Raw genomic sequence first — 21,417 nt, forward strand, 5'->3', positions numbered from 1 at the left:
AACCCCACACCCTTGTATATTATTCAAGAAAACCTGATTTCCAGTTTGTGACAAATTAGTTCCATTTGTTCTGTATAAAGACACTTCACTTGCCTTAATGTTCTCATGTAATATAGCTTTACCCCCATTTTCTGTAACAAAGTTTTTGGACACTAAATTTCTCTTTTTCTGTTCTGTTCTATTATTGCACCCGCATTCAAGGGGGCAACATGCCAGTATCGCACTGTAGCATTAAAGACCATATTATAATAACCTTTTTAAATAAAGCCTGGTAACGTAGGATAGACCATTTTTACATCTTCAATTAAACCATTCCCTGTCAATTCTAAATCTGTCAAATCATAAGCTCCACAGAGAATAATAATAAAATGAGGAGATGGTAAAAAACAAATATTCTTTTTGCATCCATTAGGGAGTCCAAATCTTAAAGAGACTATAGAGACAATAACAAGTGGAAACAAGGAACTATCGTTATAAACTCGGAACAGTAACTTATCAAGTCCAATTTGGAGATTTAGTATGGAAGAGACATGTTGATCAGATTCGTGAATTCGTACCGCAGGAAAATAAAAACATACCAAACATACATTTGTACTTGAAATTACCATATCTGATATTGACACTGAATTCATAACAATCCAACATGTAATTCAAATGCGATACCGAAAACTCTGAAAATAACAATGAATCCGAACAAACTAAAATAACTAAAAATAAAACAGTTGAAAATGCTAATGATACTATCGTTATGCACCGCACAGAAATAGTAAGAAAGGCACCAGAGAGACTTATTAGAAACATATGACTGTAAATATTTGTGGTTAAGTTAGTGATATCACTGTAGGTTTAGGATTTCATAATTGAACATTAAAAATATAGACAGTAAAACTTGTAGTTATTTAGTTCAATTGATTGCAAATTGAATTTATTACTTTCATTCACTAGAGATTAATCTTGTTTATCTTGATCTTCTAAATTAAAAGAGGGAGGATTGTTATGTTAACATTATTCGTTATCACTTTTATAGTTGAATTGACAGTTAGGAATTTATAATCATCAGATTAGCGGATGTTGTGTATTTGTTCTATAACCCTATGATTGCACTGACACACTGTTTGATGTGATGTGTAATAGCCAATATTCACCGTGTATATTTCCCCAAGATAAATTTGGATTCTTTTCTATTTTTAGCCTAAATTGCTCGTCAAAGGTGGCCCAGTTTTCTGACCTCGTTGCCGCTAGTCTTATATCGCGCATATATTTTAACAATTCCTGTGCCCGTGTGCTGTATTTTTCAATGTAGACACTCATAAAAACCAAGAATGCTGAAGTCCATTCATTTATGGACAAATAAACACTCGACGATCTTTTTTCAATGCAAATTTTCCCCCTTTTTAATTTCAAATCGCCCTCGTCCACCTCTTCCATTGCTTTTCGCGTTTTCAAAAGAGAATGAAGCTCAATAAACTTTCCCTCCCAAATTTTTTTCTTAATTTTAAAAGACACGTGTTCCCCCACTGTGTCATGAATGCTAGATTCTTGTGACGGAGTGAAATCAATGGAATTATTTGCAATTTCAAAGTTTTGGTGTAACGGGTCGTGGCTTAAAGAGGGGAACGCTCGTGCATCCTCCTCCGACTTATTACCTGATGAGAAACCAGTAGTTTCCACCGGTCCTTCTGCCACCACGTGTCCGACCCCTTGTGTTTTCTTTGCAGTTCTTCTCCGTCCAGCTCCGTCCTTCTTTTGTGGGATTTCCTCGTTCTGCATTCTCTGTCCGCCTGTCCTGTTAGCCGTTCTTCTCTTCTTTCCCATGGCCCTGGATGGCGATCCTATGGCATTTCTCTTGTTTGGCATCTTTTCTTTTTCTTTTAAATAGTTTAACTTATTTGTGAAACACCTGCTTTCAAGTCGACAGCAAATTAACAAGTGCCCGATACGGGAATTCCAAAATTCTAATTCAAGCTGATACGGAAATTCCAAAATTCTGATTCAAGCTGCGAGCGCCATCTATGGCCATGCCGAATATGGCAATGAGCTACAGACTGCAACACCCACGCACCCACACAAATATTCGATTGAATTAAACCAGATTATTGAAAATATAAAATTTTTATAATCTCTATTATTTACGTGTGACGCAATTTATTGTTACCTGGGTTTTTGACCAATCCACTAAATGAGTAACAATGCATTATGGACTACTACGTCTATACAATCAACCAAGAACACGTGCTACTTACTGACATACAACACATTTTTTCGTGCAATGCGGGATTAACTATTTCGCTTATTTTTTATTTTTTTGTATCCACATTGATAGTTCGTGATATAAAGTATTCGTTCCATGCTCAGATTAATGAAGAGTTGTTTCTATGCGAAGGAACAAGTGTTTGAATTACCAGATATATAGTTATTTACATGTTTGATGATGACATGCAGATTTCATGTATTCTTCCACCAGAGTGAGACAGTAACGAAACAATAGTGAAAAACACAATTACCCATAACACAAACATACAAGTGTAAAGCTAGCCGTCGATAACAGCCGATACTAATATGCATGTCTTTTGAGTGCAGCAACTTTCGTATAGATAGTTAAAGAGAAATGTTTGATCCATGAATGTTGTGTTCATACAAAAGACGAAGACTTAGAGTTTGTCAAGTATCTGATGGGGTCAGTAAACTTTTTAAGTTTTCACAATTTTTTTGTTTTATATTGTACCTACTTTTTGTTGAAGAAGTAATTTAAATCGATGAAAAAATGTGTTTATATATTTGTCTTTAAGAAACAACAGCGTATAATCATCAATCGGGGCCATTAATAGCCGACTATACGGGTATGGGTTTTTCTCATTGTTGAAGGCATTACAGTTGCCTATCATTACTTACATCCACTTCATTTGTGCTTAAGTGGATAGTTGTCTCATTTGGCAATCATATCCCATGTCCTTATTTTTGTTTATAATATTATATATTTATATATATAAACATCCCTAAGAAGTTCGGGTTTCCATTATGAAATATTTACATACATGACAGTGTTTACAAAAGCTATAAGTATTGATTTTTGACATATTTCAGTATTTGGGACTTTCAAACATTTCACTTTGCTCTGACGGTAGTGGCAAACAACTGTAGTTTCATATTGTCTTCGTCTTTGCTAAGATTTTTTTCAAATGGAGATATTAGACTTTTTAAAATTTTTAACGGACTCGGACTCGAACATTTGTCAATCTTAATAAAACCATTAATGATGTTATCCATGTTTATGTTCGAAAACGTGGGAACTTTGATATGTTTTGTGAAAATCGCAGCGTTAGACCTAAACCTACTATATTTCTTTTATTATTAGATATAAAAATTTCTATTTTTGTATATAAAATAAGGCCGGTTCTTTTTTTTATGTTTCTTTTTATGTTGTTACAAATAATGTTTGGTCCCTTTATAGCTTACCTTTTAGCAACGAACCTAATATGATTGCTTACTTTACTAGATTGTGTCTTGAATGGGAAGATGGCTCATTTTGCACTCATACCTCATCGTTGTATTTGTAACTAAATAGGTAATATTGCATCTACTATGATCCAGAGGATTTATATAATCGGAGACATTGCACATGCGTCAATAGGACAGCAGCCGAACGATAAAAATACCTCTGACGGACTCTGCTGTTGTCTTTTCTATTGTTACAAATTAAATTTGGATGACATCGACTATTGCACATTTGTCCTGCTATTCTACAGGTACATCAATATGATTCACATCTGTTTCTACCTCAACATCCATATTAAAAAAAAAATTGTCCTTCACATATCGAATCCGATTTAAGACCAATGTACGGTCTAAGAGAAATAAAGTTTTCAGTACAAACAGCTGAGATTAAAATTAGAGGCTCTCAAAAGACCTGTATCGCTCACCTGATATTGGCCCCGAAATTTAAGCAACAGCAGAATTCTTTGAAAAGTTTACATAAATCACCATTAAACTCATTAAAATTGTAAAAAATGACGTTTGCTCTTATGCCCTTGTATGTTGTGACGTTTGAGATTTTAACGAACTTAATCTATTTATTATATATGATCTTGGTAAAACATGATGGACTTATCATTAAGTAAATTGCATATCAACTAAATCAATGTATCCATGTGAATTGAATTCTTTGCTTACAGTAGGTTTTAACAACAAGTCCCAAAACTGATGAAAAAAAATGTATACCAATGAGACGCTAATCACATAAATGGGCAAATGACAAATACTTTAAAATGTTTCTTTATATCTAGTTTCTATGCTTTCGCTATTCAAAAAAATAATTTTTCGTCAGCCAGCCAGCCCCCATCTTATGTTAATGTATAATGATGTAAATAGGGTTAACTGTATGAAATATAAGAGATGGTAGGAGCCTTTTAAACTATTTAAATACTTGCTGTTCACTTAACTTTCAAGGAATAAGTAAAAAAAAAAATGATAATCCAACAGGGGATCTTTGAACTATTGAATATCCGTGAAATAAGGGCATTTGTAGAATAATTATTTAAATGATCAATTAGTATGTAAAATCACTGGTCGTTTTCAGGGTTTATATATAATCACTAATGATTTTAGTGATTTTACAAAATCTCTGAAAAATACAAATTCCCTGTAGAGAAAGTATATTGAGTTTTTTTGTCCTTTTATCTATGGTTATGGTGGTCAAAACGGAACTTGATATTATTTAACCATGAAGTTGTGTTACCTAAAACTAAATCTGTAATTCGTGAATATATCCATGAAGTACTCAAGCGATCAGTATATTTTATGAATAAGTGATTGATGGTTGTTTAATGTGAACTGGGAAGTTATTCATGCATATTCCGCACTGTACCAGATAAGCAAATCATTACAAGAAGTAAGCTTGGACGGTATGTCGACTAAAGATGATGAACAGACATTCTGACTGAAATTGAAAAATGAGAGTATCTTTGTTAAGAGCAGACACATTTCTTTTTGACTCGGCCATCTCCAAACCCCTCAAATATCTATTGCAAGGTTTCTTTTAAGTGTCACTCACTCTATTAGAGGCATCGAATTAATGTTGTTATTCCAACTGCTAGATAGATACCTTTGATGAGTTGTTTTACCTACACTAATCGGTGTCAGTCTTTCAGTCTTTAGTCATTTGTCCCTTTAGGGCATAATTATACATTTGATGCTATATAAATCTTTTTAAAGTTCACTTTATCCGACTGCCACAATTATCAGATCAATAGCTTGTAAATCAATAATATATCATGATGTTTTCAGTTTGCTTTACTTGAATACTGATACATGTATTATTGGGAATTAACAGGACAAAATGTGGTCGGTTGCTCCAAAAGTTGCATGAAACATTCTTATCAAGTAATTTAATTTCAAACAAAATTGAATGAAAACGTTTATGGTTACATGTATTAATCCTAAAAAGTAAAATCACAAAAATACTGAACTCCGAGGAAATTCAAAACGGAAAGTCCCTAATTAAATAGCAAAATCAATAGCTCAAACATATCAAACGAATTGATAACAACTGTCATATTCCTGACTTGGTACAGGCATTTTCTTATGTAGAAAATGGTGGATTAACACGTATTCCTATTGATAGGGTAGCATAATATTTGCAACTTCTAGTCCAACCAATTACCTCGAATTGCCCTTCCCAGGACATTTTTTTCGCGAACGATTTGATGATGCATAGGTTACGTCAACCTTTAAATGTGTAAGGCAACAATGAATTGTAATCAATGATTTGTGCTTAAAACAGAACGAGCCGTTGACTCCTTTGAAATGAAAGTTCTATGTTGTTCGTGTTTAATATAAACATTGACATAATCGTATTCATAAGAAATTTAATCCCTATCATAAATGGAACATTAAGAAAATGCATCTATGGCAAATAATTTGATCTTGTTGATCATCTAATTCTTTGCCATAAATAACATTTATACAAATATCTCTCAAATAAAAAGTGTGATCAGGTAATACAGCTTCAGATTCTGATTTTTTTAAATATGAGGTTCTTTAAGGATCCATTTTAGGCCCCTACTGTTTATCAATAAATGACATGACTTAAGAGGCATGAAATTAAGTCATTGACATGTATGCTGATCATACAACACTTCATACCTATGGTATGAATAAGGAAGAGATAGAGAGAAAGCTAAACAATGAAGCCAACATTATAAATACATGGTGTTTAAAGAATAAAATGGTAATCAATCCTTTAAAAACAACTTCTTTGCTGGTTGGATCGAATCTAAATACGAGTTTGGATAGTCATAAACTGAATATAGCAATACAAGATAACACAATAACATCTGTTGAAACACAAAAGCTTCTAGGTATATATATTGACAAATATTTAGACTTGAAATTTCAAATTGATCGTGTATGTAAAACCATAAGTTCTCGAATTGCACTGCTATTCAGAATTAAGAAATATATAGTTATTAGTAGTAGAAAATTATTTTACAATGCTTATATTCTGCCCATATTTAATGTTGTTGCTCAATATCTGGCGTACAAAGTTTTACGCTAGATACCTTTGATGAGTTGTTTTACCTACACTAATCGGTGTCAGTCTTTCAGTCTTTAGTCATTTGTCCCTTTAGGGCATAATTATACATTTGATGCTATATAAATCTTTTTAAAGTTCACTTTATCCGACTGCCACAATTATCAGATCAATAGCTTGTAAATCAATAATATATCATGATGTTTTCAGTTTGCTTTAAGTTCAAATAAAAATCAAGGAATAAGTATTTCTCCTTGTATCTGTAGTTTGCTATTATCTGAAAATATGTATTAAAGGATTTTGACAATAGAAATGCAAAGATCTAGTTTGATTGCCAATGAGACAACTCTCCACAAGAGACCGACCAAATGACACAGAAATTACTTTCTGAAAAATATATTTAATTGATTTTTAGTTTTTAAAGTGTTTCATGTATTGTACTTCCCATTGTTAACTGCATATTAGAAAAAAACTTCATAAATTTGTTTTTTGTTATTTCGATTTCAATATCCTTTTATATTCCTTGTCAAAATTTCTTATATTTTGTTTTTTTAAGCAAAATATATATATCTATTCATACTCATCTTTGATCTATATTTCTGATTATGTTGTTTCACTTAGCTACTTCAGTTTATAAATTGAACAATCTTACAAAGACGCATTTATTTTTGTCTAATTGAAAAAATCAACACCTCTTTTATCCCAATTATTTCACTATAGGTAAATAACACTTCACACATGCTATTTTCGAACATTACCTGCATACCCGATGATGTTTGAAATATGAGATTCATTTGGAAGTAAGTTTATCGAACCTACAAAAAGAGAAGAGGATTTGGGTAGAAATAAAGAAAAATGTGGAAAGTTACCGTACCATCTACTTTGGCCTCTTCTACTTTAATGTGCATATAAGATAGTTATAGTTAAAAACTCAAACAGTTATTTTGTAAATACAAAAGATGACATAAAAAGCCTAAGTAAATAGCAGTAACACCCATCAGTGAGTTTTCATTTTAAATGAAAAGGATTGTTAATTAACTACAATTAAAGAACTTTTAATTTTATAAAAAAATATTACAGAATTGAAAATAAGATGTTACCCTCCAGAATCAACAACCCAAACAGACCAGGTAATTACAACGGATGACACCTTTTCAACCAAATTAGAAACAGTTTCAAGACCAATCGGCGATAACCACGTGACAAATTCTAATACTAACTCAACTATTGCGACAGAGAAGGAAATTATCAAAGGTATACATGATTAATGGTTGAACTGTTGAAAAAAAAATAAAGAAGATAAAATTGAGAATGGAAATGGGGAATGTGTCAAAGAGATAACAACCCGACCATAGAAGAACAGACAACAGCAGAAGGTCACCAACAGGTCTACAAGGCATACAAGACTTACATTTGTACTTTATACATAGATATAGGAAGATGTGGTATGAGTGCTAATGAGACAACTCTCCACCCAAGTAACAATTTATAAAAGTAAACCATTATAGGTCAAGGTACGGCCTTCAACACGGAGCCTTGGCTCACACCGAACAGCAAGCCATAAAGGGCTCCAAAAATTTCTAGCGTAAAACCATTCAAACGGGAGGACCAACGGTATAATTTATATAAAAACGAGAAACGAGAAACACGTATGTACTACATAAACAGACGACAACTCCCTGTAAATCAGATTCCAGACTTAGGACAGGTGCAAACATTTGCAGCGGGATTAAACGTTTGAATGGTGCCAAACATGCATGCAAATAACACTATATTACCTGTTTCATTTTCCATTCAAAAATACAAAAATGATTGATATCGAGTAATTAACTTCGGCAACGGACCGCATAGTGTTACATACTGATAAAATAATTTGACATGCAAAATGTTATGTTTAATTTATTATGAGGGTGAGCTTGGTAAAAAGATGATTTTTATTTCCAAATATTTTTTGTCCTCCAGATAACCTGACTTGTAGATAGAAATGATAATTTTTGATTATACCCAATGATTGCAATCGGGACATCAAACGATTCAATACTTGACTATGCTTAGAAATGGCTGCTGGTATTTTTTTTGGTTTTATTTAGGTTATACATAAGAATTATTAAGTCAGTCATTTTGACAGCCGTCTGTTATGAAGTCTTTTTCAGAAATAAAGTAGTACTCGAGATAAATGAATAAGTGTAATTGTTTACACTGTATGACGTCGTAGCGTTTGAAATTACTTCAAAAATGGAAAATAGTCTTAAAATCGATGTTATTTGCTGTTTAATTTAATGACTCAAGTGCATGTGTTAAATTGTCGAACGATTTGTGAAGGGATAATTTGTAAACATTTTAACACTGGAAATTTACAATTGTTTAGATGATTTACGGACACAACTTTTGAACGGTCGCTGTCAAAATGATCAAAATAGAACCAAGCCTGTTTGTATGGTCCTTGAGTATAAAAATAAGGTGATGTGGTATGATTGCCGATGAGACAACTACCCACAAAAGTTCACTTAAAGTGGATGTAAGCAATTAAAGGCAACAGTGCGGCCTTCGACAACGAGAAAACCCACACTGTATAGTCGGCTATAAAAGGCCACGACATAAAAAACATTCTTTTGAGAAAAATAACGGCCTAATTTATAATAAAACAATTAAGGATAAGCAAGTATGTAAGACACGAACCAACGACAACTACTGAACTACATGCTACTACTGACAGGCACATAAAGAATATAGATGGGAGAAAAATGTTTGTGAGTGCCCAATACTCCCCTTACCGTTTAGCGAGGTGTAACAGCAAAACATAAGAACAAACTATCAAAATCAGTAGAAAAAGACTTTCTCATCGGATAGATATAAAGGGAAAAACATCATACATTAACATTGATTGGACGTGGCAGGCTATTTATCTACCCATTATCCCTAACAACAAAAAGGACACCAAGTACATATCTGGGAATACTCGCAGTAACTGACAGCTAGTGCAGAGGCAATAACAACTGATAAATAATCATTTATCTAAGACTAAAATATCATCCAGTACACTTTTAACAGCCAGCTGATTTAATGAAAAGACGTCATTTACAGTCAGAGAAAAAAACATGTCTTTATGCAATGCCAAAACAAAAGAATCGACAGAATGTAGTACCGTTAAAGTGCATAAGTGTATACGAAAACTACATAAGTATGATATTAATTAACTGATAAAAAAAATCAATATTTTAACCAATAAAGCAATTTCCAAGATTCAATTACAGTGTAGAATTGGTTACCTTTTAGAAAAAGATTATCTAAAGGATTGATCAGTTTACCCGGATTGTATTGAAATTTCCGGGCTAAGTAAACAACATCACCGTAAAACAATCAGCATTCTGATGGAAACCAAATGTGTTCCTCTTTCCGACTTGTTCTATCATTTATATGAAGTTGACTTCATACAAGATCCGTTAAAAAGAACGAAAAGAAGCTAGCATTATTCTTGAACTTCACATTCCGATATTAAGATGATGTACTCTTAATAATAATTAAAAGTTTGGTGACCATGTTGAACGTGTTTATATCATTGAACTTGAAATAAACGATCCATCTGATACAGTTAAGTCTTTCATATCTTGACTTACATCTAACAATTGACAATGAGGGTCGGTTGAAAACAAATCATTAAAACCAAAGAGATACTTCAAGCTGCCTAATTGTGAACTTTCCATTTCTATGTAGCAACATTTCAAAAGCACCTGCGTATGGAATATATATCTCTTAGTTATACATTCCAGAGCTTATATTTTCTATCATGATTTTTCGATGGACAATACCTGCGTAAAGAAGCTATTGAATCAAGATTTTGAAGTGGTGATGTTGAAATCAACCCTTCAAAATTTGAACGGACGCTATCACGAGTTGGTGATAAAATGACGAAAAATAGGGAACAATTATTCAGCATTTTGTCTTAAATGGGACCTACAAATTATACTTATTACCAGGTTTAGTATTGCATGATCAACGCTACGGGTTCCACTTGTTGAGTAGGATCTACCTACCCTTACTGAGCATCTGAGGTCAACCCACGGTTTCGGGAGGAGTTCGTGTTGTTTAGTCTTTAGCTTTTATGTTGTGTTTTGTGTACTCTTGTTTGTCTTTTCGTCTTTCTTCTTCGGCTTTTTGTTAATTATATGCAAATTTAATTTTACAACTTGACAGTTACCTGTTCTATTTAAATCATTCTTTTCAGAAACGTCTACCTCTTTTATGGTGGCATTAGTTATTGCTATTATCGGTTGTACCATTGCTGTCTTTTTTGCTGGTACAACAGTATTTTACAAAAGGTATTAAACGATGTATTTAGATTTTCATGCAGCACATCATTATATAGCTGATTCTACCAATCATAAGCCGGTTTGAGGATCATAACACTACAAACCATTAAAAGTCTAAAATGGTCTATATCTGTACTCGATTTTTACTCGACCAGTCTGAGATTTACTTGATAATACTCGACTGCAGTCTGAACCATACTTAACAGTCTGAATGTGTACTTGACCAGTACTTAACCGTTTTATACGAGTCTGAACCGTATTCGACCTACTCTGAACCATACTCGACGTAGTTGGAACCATACTCGACCAAGTCTTAACAATACTAGACCTATTCTTCTTTGTATTTATCAACTGAATTTTATCAATTTAGGAATTGTTTAAATAAAAATGAAATTTGAACAACAACTTGAAATTAAAAATGTATTCAATACAGTATTGAAATTAAAATTTCACAATAATCAATCATAATATAACTTGAACTCAATATTAATCAACACTTACATAATAATATGTATCAACTTTAAAACAAGCTTATCAAATAATTTTACAAAATGAATTGTGACTAATATTTTCAATATTATTCAACATTTTATTAATATTTCGGAAGTATTTTATTGTAACTGGACTATTTTCACCATTAACTTAAGCCTAGTATAGATTTATGGTGTCAGTTGAGTTCAGGTAATAATGCACTGTTTTTTATTAAGATATATATAAAATAGTATATGAAACAACTTAATAAATTTAAAAAAAATGAGAGCTTAATTGTTTTGTTTTATTAAACCAAGAATTTAATATAATCATTATAATAGAATTTCCATAGCAATCCTTGATAACCTTTTTAAAAAAGGAAATGTATTCCAAAGTAACAGTAAAGCAAATTTTCAATTAATTTAAGCATTTGTTTTTGTCAAATTAACATGGCATACATAAAGCACTTTAATATGTTCTAATTGCCTCAGTACATGTGTGTTTTACAGGTAAAAAGAAAGCCCTATTTTCTTAAATTCGTGTATTACTTATCTAGTCCATTACATGTATATTCGAAAGGCCTTGTTATCTGATTTAAACAGGATGTTGCAATTTTGAATCAATGTTATTTAGAATTTAATACCTCTGACCAGGTGTGATCTTATTTATGAGTTTTACCCCAAGCAGAGGTTATACTTTATATTTCACCACAAATCAGAAAAACAATTTCAATTATTTATTTAATTTTATCCCTTTTTGATATAAGTTATATATAATATATATTTTTTATCCTAAATATAATCAGAGATATATTTCTTTTATAAGGTTAAAATCTTTTATAAATTTTGCTGGCTGTTGTTATATATGTCAGTCAAAAAGAAATTTATTTTAACAGTTAAAAAAGTAGAGGTTTTTTGGTCTAGTATGGTTCAGACTGGTCGAGTATTGTTCAGACCTTTGGTTTAGTATGGTTTAGACTGAAAAAATAGGTCGAGTACATGTCGAGAATGGATTAAGACTGTTTCAGACTGGTCGAGTAATAGTTCAGACTATTTTCAACGGCAAAAATAAGGGTCAAGTACGATTCAGTACAGTCAAGTATGGTTCAGACTGGGGTCGAGTAATGTCAAGTAAAAGTCAGACCAATTCAGACTAGTCGAGTAAAAATCAGTACAGTCGAGTACAGATATAGGCCATTTCAGACTTTAATGGTTTGTAGTGTAATAAGCGGCAAAACATTTCCTCCTTTGATCATATTTAAAGTATAAAATAATAAAAAGAGTATTGAAAATGTATTTTATTAAACAACAAAACATAATGTTGAAACTATATTAAAGCATAGAATTGGCACAAGTTTCATACCCAAAAATAATTTAATAATGACAATCAAAGGAATGCCACCAAAAGGACTACAACGGTGTTCCTGACTTGGGACAGTTTCTTTTAAACAGATGTGGAATAAAAAGGGTACATTTTAGAATAAACAATAAAAACATGTAGTGGAGAATTTTAAACACTTAATATATAATAAAAATGATACAAGCAAAACATAATTACAAACAGCACTAAATGATACAAGCAAACCGCAATTAATAACCGCACTAAATGATACCATATAGTTTATATATCTTTCATTTACCATGATTGATAATATTTGTTTAAACTGAAAATTGCATACACAGAACAGTAATAATTTGTTAGCGCAAAGCGTTAATTATGTCGACCTTAGTAGAGCGAGAGATGATTCTGACTATAGCGCTATCAATTCTCAAGCGGGGAACGACCAACAATATGAGAAAGTCAACCAACGAACATAAATACGTTCGAAATTTGATACATTATTTTTACGGTGAATGTTACTTGCATCATTCAGATCCGGAATATGGCAGTTGTTATCAAATAGTTCGTTTCTATGTTTTTGGTGTTCGTTATTTATAAAAATTGAAACTACTCTTGACTGTGAGGTTCCAAGGCTATGCTATTGTTGACCTTTAATTTCAGAATTTAAGTCTTTCTCGAAATCTTCAGCGAAAATTTTGATAGAAATAAACATTTGACTCTTCAGTGTTTGCGCATGCGCGAAAATGTAACAAAATTCACACATAAACATTTGAACTATTTTCTATTTATCTTGTGCTTTGGGATTTTTAATGATATTATGAATTGGTTTGATAACATTTTTAAGGTTATGAAACAATTGCGTTATCAATTTTGCACATGCGCAAACTATTTATAGACATACAGAGTGATTTGCACCCACTACCAGGGCACAATGATGTAAATCGTAGTTCATCTAACAGACGAGGATTTGAACTTCGTAAACATATCTTGGTCGTCATTCAATTCATCTAAAATCTATGCTCTTCTATTCAAGTAAGTGTAACTTCTATGATGTCACTGTTTGAAAACACACTCGTTCAGTTGAATTAATCAAGCATTCGATGGATAAGGTGAACAAAATGGTAAACTTTCAGAATCCCGGCCGAATACAATTATAGCTGCAGATCACCCAGTTTTTGTATTGGCTAAGCAAATTCAATGGGAATGGCCAGATTTGTATGGAGAAGATAAGTTTATCGGATTTGTAATCACATAAGCAACACGACGGGTGCCACATGTGGAGCAGGATCTGCTTACCCTTCCGGAGCACCTGAGATCACCCCTAGTTTTTGGTGGGGTTCGTGTTGTTTATTCTTTAGTTTTCTATGTTGTGTCATTTTTACTATTGTTTTTCTGTTTGTCTTTTTTTCTTTTTGAGCCATGGCGTTGTCAGTTTGTTTTAGATTTATGAGTTTGAGTGTCCCTTTGGTATCATTCGTCCCTCTTTTATCTTTATGTTTGGTGAATAGTACATTGAAATGGCTTGTTTTAAAAAAAAATTATGATATATTGCAGGAAAGTGGATGGACTTATGGTCTAACTGAAGCCGATATTGCAACACCTAGAACTTCAAATTACTTTCATGAAGATTCAAATTTACCTAGGACTAGACAGGCGTATCATATAACTGCGTGTGTTCCACTTGAATCATTAATGTCTAAACGCAGACAATATAGCTCATGACTCTGTGTCGTTCGATTATTTGATAGACTGGTGTAAGGAAAGAGATTTATTTCGACCATAGTTGAATTTTTGGCCTTCAATTATGAATCTATAGGAATTTCTTGAGCTTTCGGTCGTACGCTCATTGTTATGGGTCCATATCGTATTAATAAAGTTCGATGGTTACTAATCCATCTCTGAAATTGCTTTACTTCAAAAACATCACCTACGTGGTGGCAATAGAATTTGCAAATGGTAATTTCATCGTACGTAAGACCAGAAAGTCATTTTCTTATATCACATTGATCAGGCACAAAAACAGAATAATGCAATTGTGAAGAGTGATGTTGGTACCACAGAAGATCACTTTAAGACGATGGATGGATGAAAGTCAGTAGACTGGTAGATGAATTTAAAAGATCTAATAGTTTGAGTCATTCTAAATTAGATGAACGACATCATGAAGACTCTACGAAGCACAAAAGGATTTCTTTGAAAAGTATCGAAGGCTTTCTAAAGTGATGAACGAGTTCTATGTTTTCTTTTTCTAGAACAGTCGTCCGATTTGTACAAAATTGACTTTTTTAAGGAAATTGTTGACTCGAAGGCCGGTTAGATATGTATATAACTCCAAAATATTGGGTCAGCACAATACGAATATCTTTTGAAGCAAAAACAAAAGGAGGGAGAATCTGCTTTTTATAATCAGATAAAAAACTATTTCCTACTAAAGCCGTCAAATGAAACTGGAAATGTCTTTGTCAAAAAACAAAGCTGAAGAACATGAAAAATGAATGCGATCTCTTTTCTAGACGTTTAATTTCTTGTCAAAGTAGACAGTTTGACTTAGCGAAGACTTTTTTATCCATGAAAACCAAATTACTCATCTGTCTTTGTCTAAGGATGTCACGTCAATCAGTGTTATCAGATCGAAGCAAGGTGGTATGCATAAAACTAAGTGCGATTTTGCCATTAACTGATCCAAATTCTTGTGCATTTATCGTTGGTTGGCCAGCTATGGTTGATTCCAGGCCACCAGATACAAAAATATTTGATGATTATGCAAATGATGTCAGGCTGCCTTACATAACGTCTTCCAATGATAAGTATTTAAGAGTAATTATTGTATTTGATGTTTACTAAATTAATAATTTAAAGACTTGACCGAGAAAAGGCAAGGTGCTGGTGATAGACGGAAATTTGTTGTTTCTTTTGGAACGCCAAGGGTTTGGAGTAGTCTCTGTGAAGATGACAACAACATGAAATGGTGCAAGTTTCTAGCCGACATGATTGCTTCTTTAGAGAAAAAAAAATGCTTATCTTACTGAAAATGAGATATTCTTTGCAATTTCAATACGGATACTTACGAGCTATCCCTTTATAACCGCGAACAAGCAGATACACGTATGTTTGTTCAAAATGGTTGATAAAGGAAATTTAAGTAGTACTGACACAGATTTAGTATAAGGGATTGCAGCTCTCGAATTATTAGGTATGGACAAATTGAAGATATGTTTTTGAAGGATTAAAGACTTTCGATGGCTTCTTTCCTTCCATGCATTCTGCGAATGTGACACTGGTGTCAGCATTTGGTGGGAAAGCGAGGAGTCAATTTAACAGACGTAGGAAGTATTTTCAGATGTAACGAATGTTTTTGCTCGCTCTAATTTTGAATGAAGACACAGACATGGACATCATAGAAGCATTTGCTTGCATCACGTACGACAAAACCCACATTTAATGTTATCAAGGCACGATTTGAATCATTTGTCAGGAAGAGGCGCCCTTGTGAGTGCTATGTGCAATGTGCTATTCGTCATACCAGGGGTTCTCTTCCGGAGCACATCAAAAGAGAAGCATATCAAGATGGACTCAAGCGGATTTATGCATTCAACAGGTTTACATACCAAGTCATGAACGCTGAATTTTGATAAAAGGAAAAAAGACAATGGTAGCTGGAAACCAACAAAATGGACTTCTTTGGTTGCCGTTGCATCATCGGATCAGGAACTTTTCAAGTGCTGATGCAAAAATTCCAGCGCTGTTGATATCTGTAAACGCTACCGTTCTGGCCTTCTATGTATGGGCTTGTGTATTGGCAACTGTCTGGTAATTATAGGAAATGCAACCTGTCTTTCCTTACCAAACAAGGTATTTGAAATTAACAAAGTAAGTGATATCTCTTGTAAATAAGAAGAAAATGAAAAAAAAATATGAAGTTTTCAACTTTTTGGCCGCCATTTTGGAATCGGAAGTCACTTTTTCGTCATGTATGTATTGTTTTATCGTACTTTAAGCCCCAGTCCCACTAGATCACGATCGCACCACGCTCACCGCGATCTAAAATAAATTTAGGTCGTGGTGAGGTCACAGTATGAGCGGCATGAAAATGTAAATTTTCGTTGCTTTCACGATGCTACTACGTCCTCTCTACGCTTCTACACAGATCCCGCTACGATTATACCACGTTCTCACCGCGCTTATTCTGCGACCTCACTACGCTTATCAAGATCTTTCTACGCTCTTCACGTTCTCACTACGACCATACCACGAGTTATCCGATTGCAACACGATCTTACTACGATTATAACACGTTCTTACCACGATTATACTACGTTCATAGCGCGATCTTACTACGTTCTCAGCAATAACGTCAACATCGTGTTCCATATCAATACAGTTCAATTCCTTCTATTTCTGATTAAATCGTAGATTTCTCGGAAACAATACAGTCATGCCATCAAAATCTACCAGAACACGTGGACATGGTGGTAGGAGTTGATGTAGAGGCAGAGGGATCAAAGTAACGAATCCTGATCAAGCAGAGATGTCGGATCGACCAATCCAACCTAAATTACAACCTATTGCTGGTCCATAAAGCTCAATGACGATATTTTAGTGAACGATAGCAGAGATGACATAGATGTATCAATATATATAGGAAGATGTGGTATGAGTTCCAATGAGACAACTCTCCATCCAAGTAACAATTTATAAAAGTAAACCATTATAGGCCAAGGCTCACATCAATCAGCACGTTATAAAGGACCCAAAATATTACTAGTATTAAACCATTTAAATGGGAAAACCAACGGTCTAATCTATATAAAAACGAGAAGCATGGTTGAGCCGTTAGGGCAAATGGATAATTACATTCAAACAAACAAAATGTAGGGAGCTTTTTTTTAAATATTTTATGTGAAAATGACAATGAGAATGATGGTCGTAGTGTGAACGTAGACAGGTCGTAAGAAGAGCATGATGAGGACGGCAAGGGCATGCTAGAATCGTACTATGGTCGTGAACAGCGTGGTATAGTCGTAGTGTAAGCGTAGTTGGGTCGCAGTGTGAACGTGATGGTCGTAGTGAGGTCATGATAACGTCGCTGTGCGATCGTAGCGCAGTCTCTCCGAATAGAATCACGTTTTCGCTACGCTCTCACTACGATTGTACTACGATCTTAGTGCGCTTCTACTACGACCTGATTTCGACACGACCGCACCATGATTGTTTTGAACATGTTCAAAGTTGGCCACGCACTTCAAAATCTTGAAGACCTCACCACGACCGTGATACGACCTTACTGCGATCTACACGATCGCACTACGATCATCAAAATTTGCATTTTTTTCACAGATCGTAGTGCGATCGTGGCCTAGTGGGACTGGGGTATTAGGCACAGTAATCTACGTTTTATCAAAATTTACATTGGATTTCATCTACAACACAGCTTTCAAAGAATTCCGAAATGTAGGAATTTTCAACGTTTGATGCCACCATTTTGGATCCGGAAGTAACTTTTTTGTCAATTATGTATTGTTTCATCGTACTCAAGTACTGTTATTAACGTTTTATCAAAACTTACTTTGGATTATCCTTACAACACAGCTTTCCAATGATTTACGAAATGTAGCCATTTTCAACGATTTTGCCGCCATTTTGGAACCGGAAGTCACTTTTTCGTCATTTATATATTGTTTTATTATACTTTAGGAACTGCAATTTACATTTTATCATTTTGGAACCGGAAGTAACTTTTTCGTCAATTATGTATTGTTTCATCGTACTTAAGTACTGTAATTAACGTTTTATCAAAACTTACTTTGGATTATCTTTAAAACACAGCTTCCAATGATTTACGAAATGTAGCCATTTTCAACGGTTTTGCGGCCATTTTGGAACCGGAAGTCACTTTTTCGTCATTTATATATTGTTTTATCATACTTTAGGAACTGCAATTTACATTTTATTAAAACTTTATTTGGAATGTACCTATAACACAGCTTTCAAAAGATTTACGAAATGTAGCCTCTTGGATATGACGCAATTTGCAAAATGAGCGGTGGCCATCTTGAAAAAATGGAAATTTTTTATGGCCAGCAGCTGATTTTTTTCTAAGTATCTTTTAATCAACCCTTATACCAAATTTCATGCTTGCATCACGATTTGCACAATTATTTCAATAATATTTTCCACTATAAATTATTTCTTTAAAATCGCTTTTAAAAATACAATCAAATATACAATGTTATAATTAATGATATGAAATACACTATTATAGTTCTTATTAAAAAGTTATTCATGGATGAAAAAAGTAAAATCACAAAAATACTGAACTTAGAGGAAAATCAATTCGGAAAGTCCATTATCAATGATAATTGGACTCTATAAACAAGCTGCTTTTGAATCTACACATCAACAACGTCTGGGAAAGAATTTGTTTATCTCCAAATATGCTGTTTTAAATCAAGTGAAATTCATTAAGCTGTGCATTGTAATGTTTATGATAATATAGTTAATGACGTGTATTGAACATGTTTAATTGTTATGTTGCATTCATCGCGTTTTACAAAACCATTCTACTAGATTTAATCATTTCCTAATATCTTTGATATATATTCTAGTTTATATAAAAAAATAGACGAATTTAAGAATTACAAATGCATGCACGTTGCCAGAAAATTAAACTGAAAATTCTGGATATGAATATATACAGATATTAAGCAGAATTCTTAATTGAAGTCCTTAACAATTTTTGAATATCATTTATAAATATTAGGAAATCATACCAGTAAATATATTTATACATGTACTTTCTGTTATTAACAGATTTGTGTACAGAAGATTCTATAGTAGAAGACAGCAATGATGGAAGTAGAATAGTTGACAGTGTATTATTACGTATAACTAAACAACAAGACAACTGTACATGTCACATTACTCTTAAGAAACCCGTACCTAATTATACTATATATATATGTCTAAATATAAAGAACAACTTAATGCAGCCCCGGAACAAGAGAGATGTGGACTTGCAGTCGATGTTGCTTATGTAAATACATCAGATACCACGCGATCTCTTCAATCTATTGAGTGTACAAAAGGGACTAGTTTGAGGTCTATAGCTTTGAGTGGCAATGGACTAAAATTTACATCAAGGATTATAGATGGTGAATTCACAAGGGGATACTGTATGCAAATATATAGAGGTAGGCAATTGTTTATCTTTAAAAAGTATTTTATTTAAATTCAAGAATTTTGTTACATTTGGTTATAATAAATCAGAAACATCACCCAGTTAATTGCATACGAAACAGTAGCCCGGTCAGATAATACTCGTCATTTATTGTGTTGTTTTCGCAATGTTGCTAATGATAAGTTTCCAAAACTCAGGGAAAAAGGCATTTTTAGCAAATCTGATATGGGGGTAAAACTGTTTATCATGTCAAGATCTAACTGCCCTAAAATTTTCAGACGAATCAGAAAACTCGTTGTTGGATTGCTGCCCCTGAATTGGTAATATTAAGGAAATTTTGCAATTTTTGGTCATATCTTGAATATTATTATAGATAGAGATAAACTGTAAACAGCAATAATGTACAGCAAGCTTAAATCATGTAAAGACAAAATTGAGGGAATCAACTGGAGTAATGGACCAGTCAAAACTCTTGGTATATACTTTGGGCATTGTAGGGAGGAATGTGAAAAATTAAATTGGGAAAATAAAATTGAAAAGATGAATAAATTATTTTGTTCTTGGCAAAAAAGAAATCTTACTATTTTAGGAAAAATTTTGATAATCAAAACACTAATTGTGCCCATTTTTACTTTTGTGGGATCTGCCTGCATAGTTCCAGAGAAATATTTAAAAGAAATAGAAAAAAAGTTGTTTTAAATTTGTTTGGGATAATAAACCAGATAAAGTAAAAAGAAATTCAATTATTGGTCCATATGAAAAGGGGGGATTAGATATGATAGATATAAGGAGTTATTTCACTGCTTTAAAAGCTATTTGGGTAAAAAGATTAGTAAATGATTGTGAAGGAGGTTGGAAAATTATACCTCAGCACTATTTTTATAATTTTGGGTCAAATTGGTTAGTGTTTCAAACAAACAGTGGGAATAAGCCAGACGAAAGCATTGAACACATCCCAGATTTTTATAAAGATATCATTAAATGTTGGAAATTAACTGGTGGAGGACTAACAAAAAAACCAGAAACATTTACAGACATAAGAAAACAAATATTATGGAACAATAAATTTATTAAATTTGAAAATAAAGCTATATTTTTAAAAAATTGGATTAAAAGCGATCTTGTTTATGTAAATGATATCATAGATGAAAAAGGCTGTATTTCTCAAGACATCATTTTAAATAAACTAAAAAATAAATAAAATTGGATAGCTGAAATTAATTTAATAAAGAAATCAATACCGAAAGATTGGGTAGCAACTTTAAAATCGGAAAACTCTGTAAAAAGTATTGTTAATATAAAAAGAAACCAATTTATAATGGAAGGTTTACCTATAAAATTAGAATCACTATCAAATAAACTTTTATATAAGTCTCTGATAAATAAAAAATTTGAACCAGCTATTGGACCTAAAAAATGGCTACGTATATTTGATATAGATGATGTGTTATATCAAAACAATTTGAATAAATTTAAAAGAAAATAAACTTAAAATTTTTAGATGGATATTACTACAACATATTCTACCTACAAAGAAACTTTTATGCAGGTGGAAAATTGTAAACAATAGTTCTTGTAATTTTTGTACA

The sequence above is a fragment of the Mytilus galloprovincialis genome, chromosome 10 (genome assembly GCF_965363235.1).
Source record: "Mytilus galloprovincialis chromosome 10, xbMytGall1.hap1.1, whole genome shotgun sequence".
In the NCBI taxonomy this organism is placed as follows: domain Eukaryota; kingdom Metazoa; phylum Mollusca; class Bivalvia; order Mytilida; family Mytilidae; genus Mytilus; species Mytilus galloprovincialis.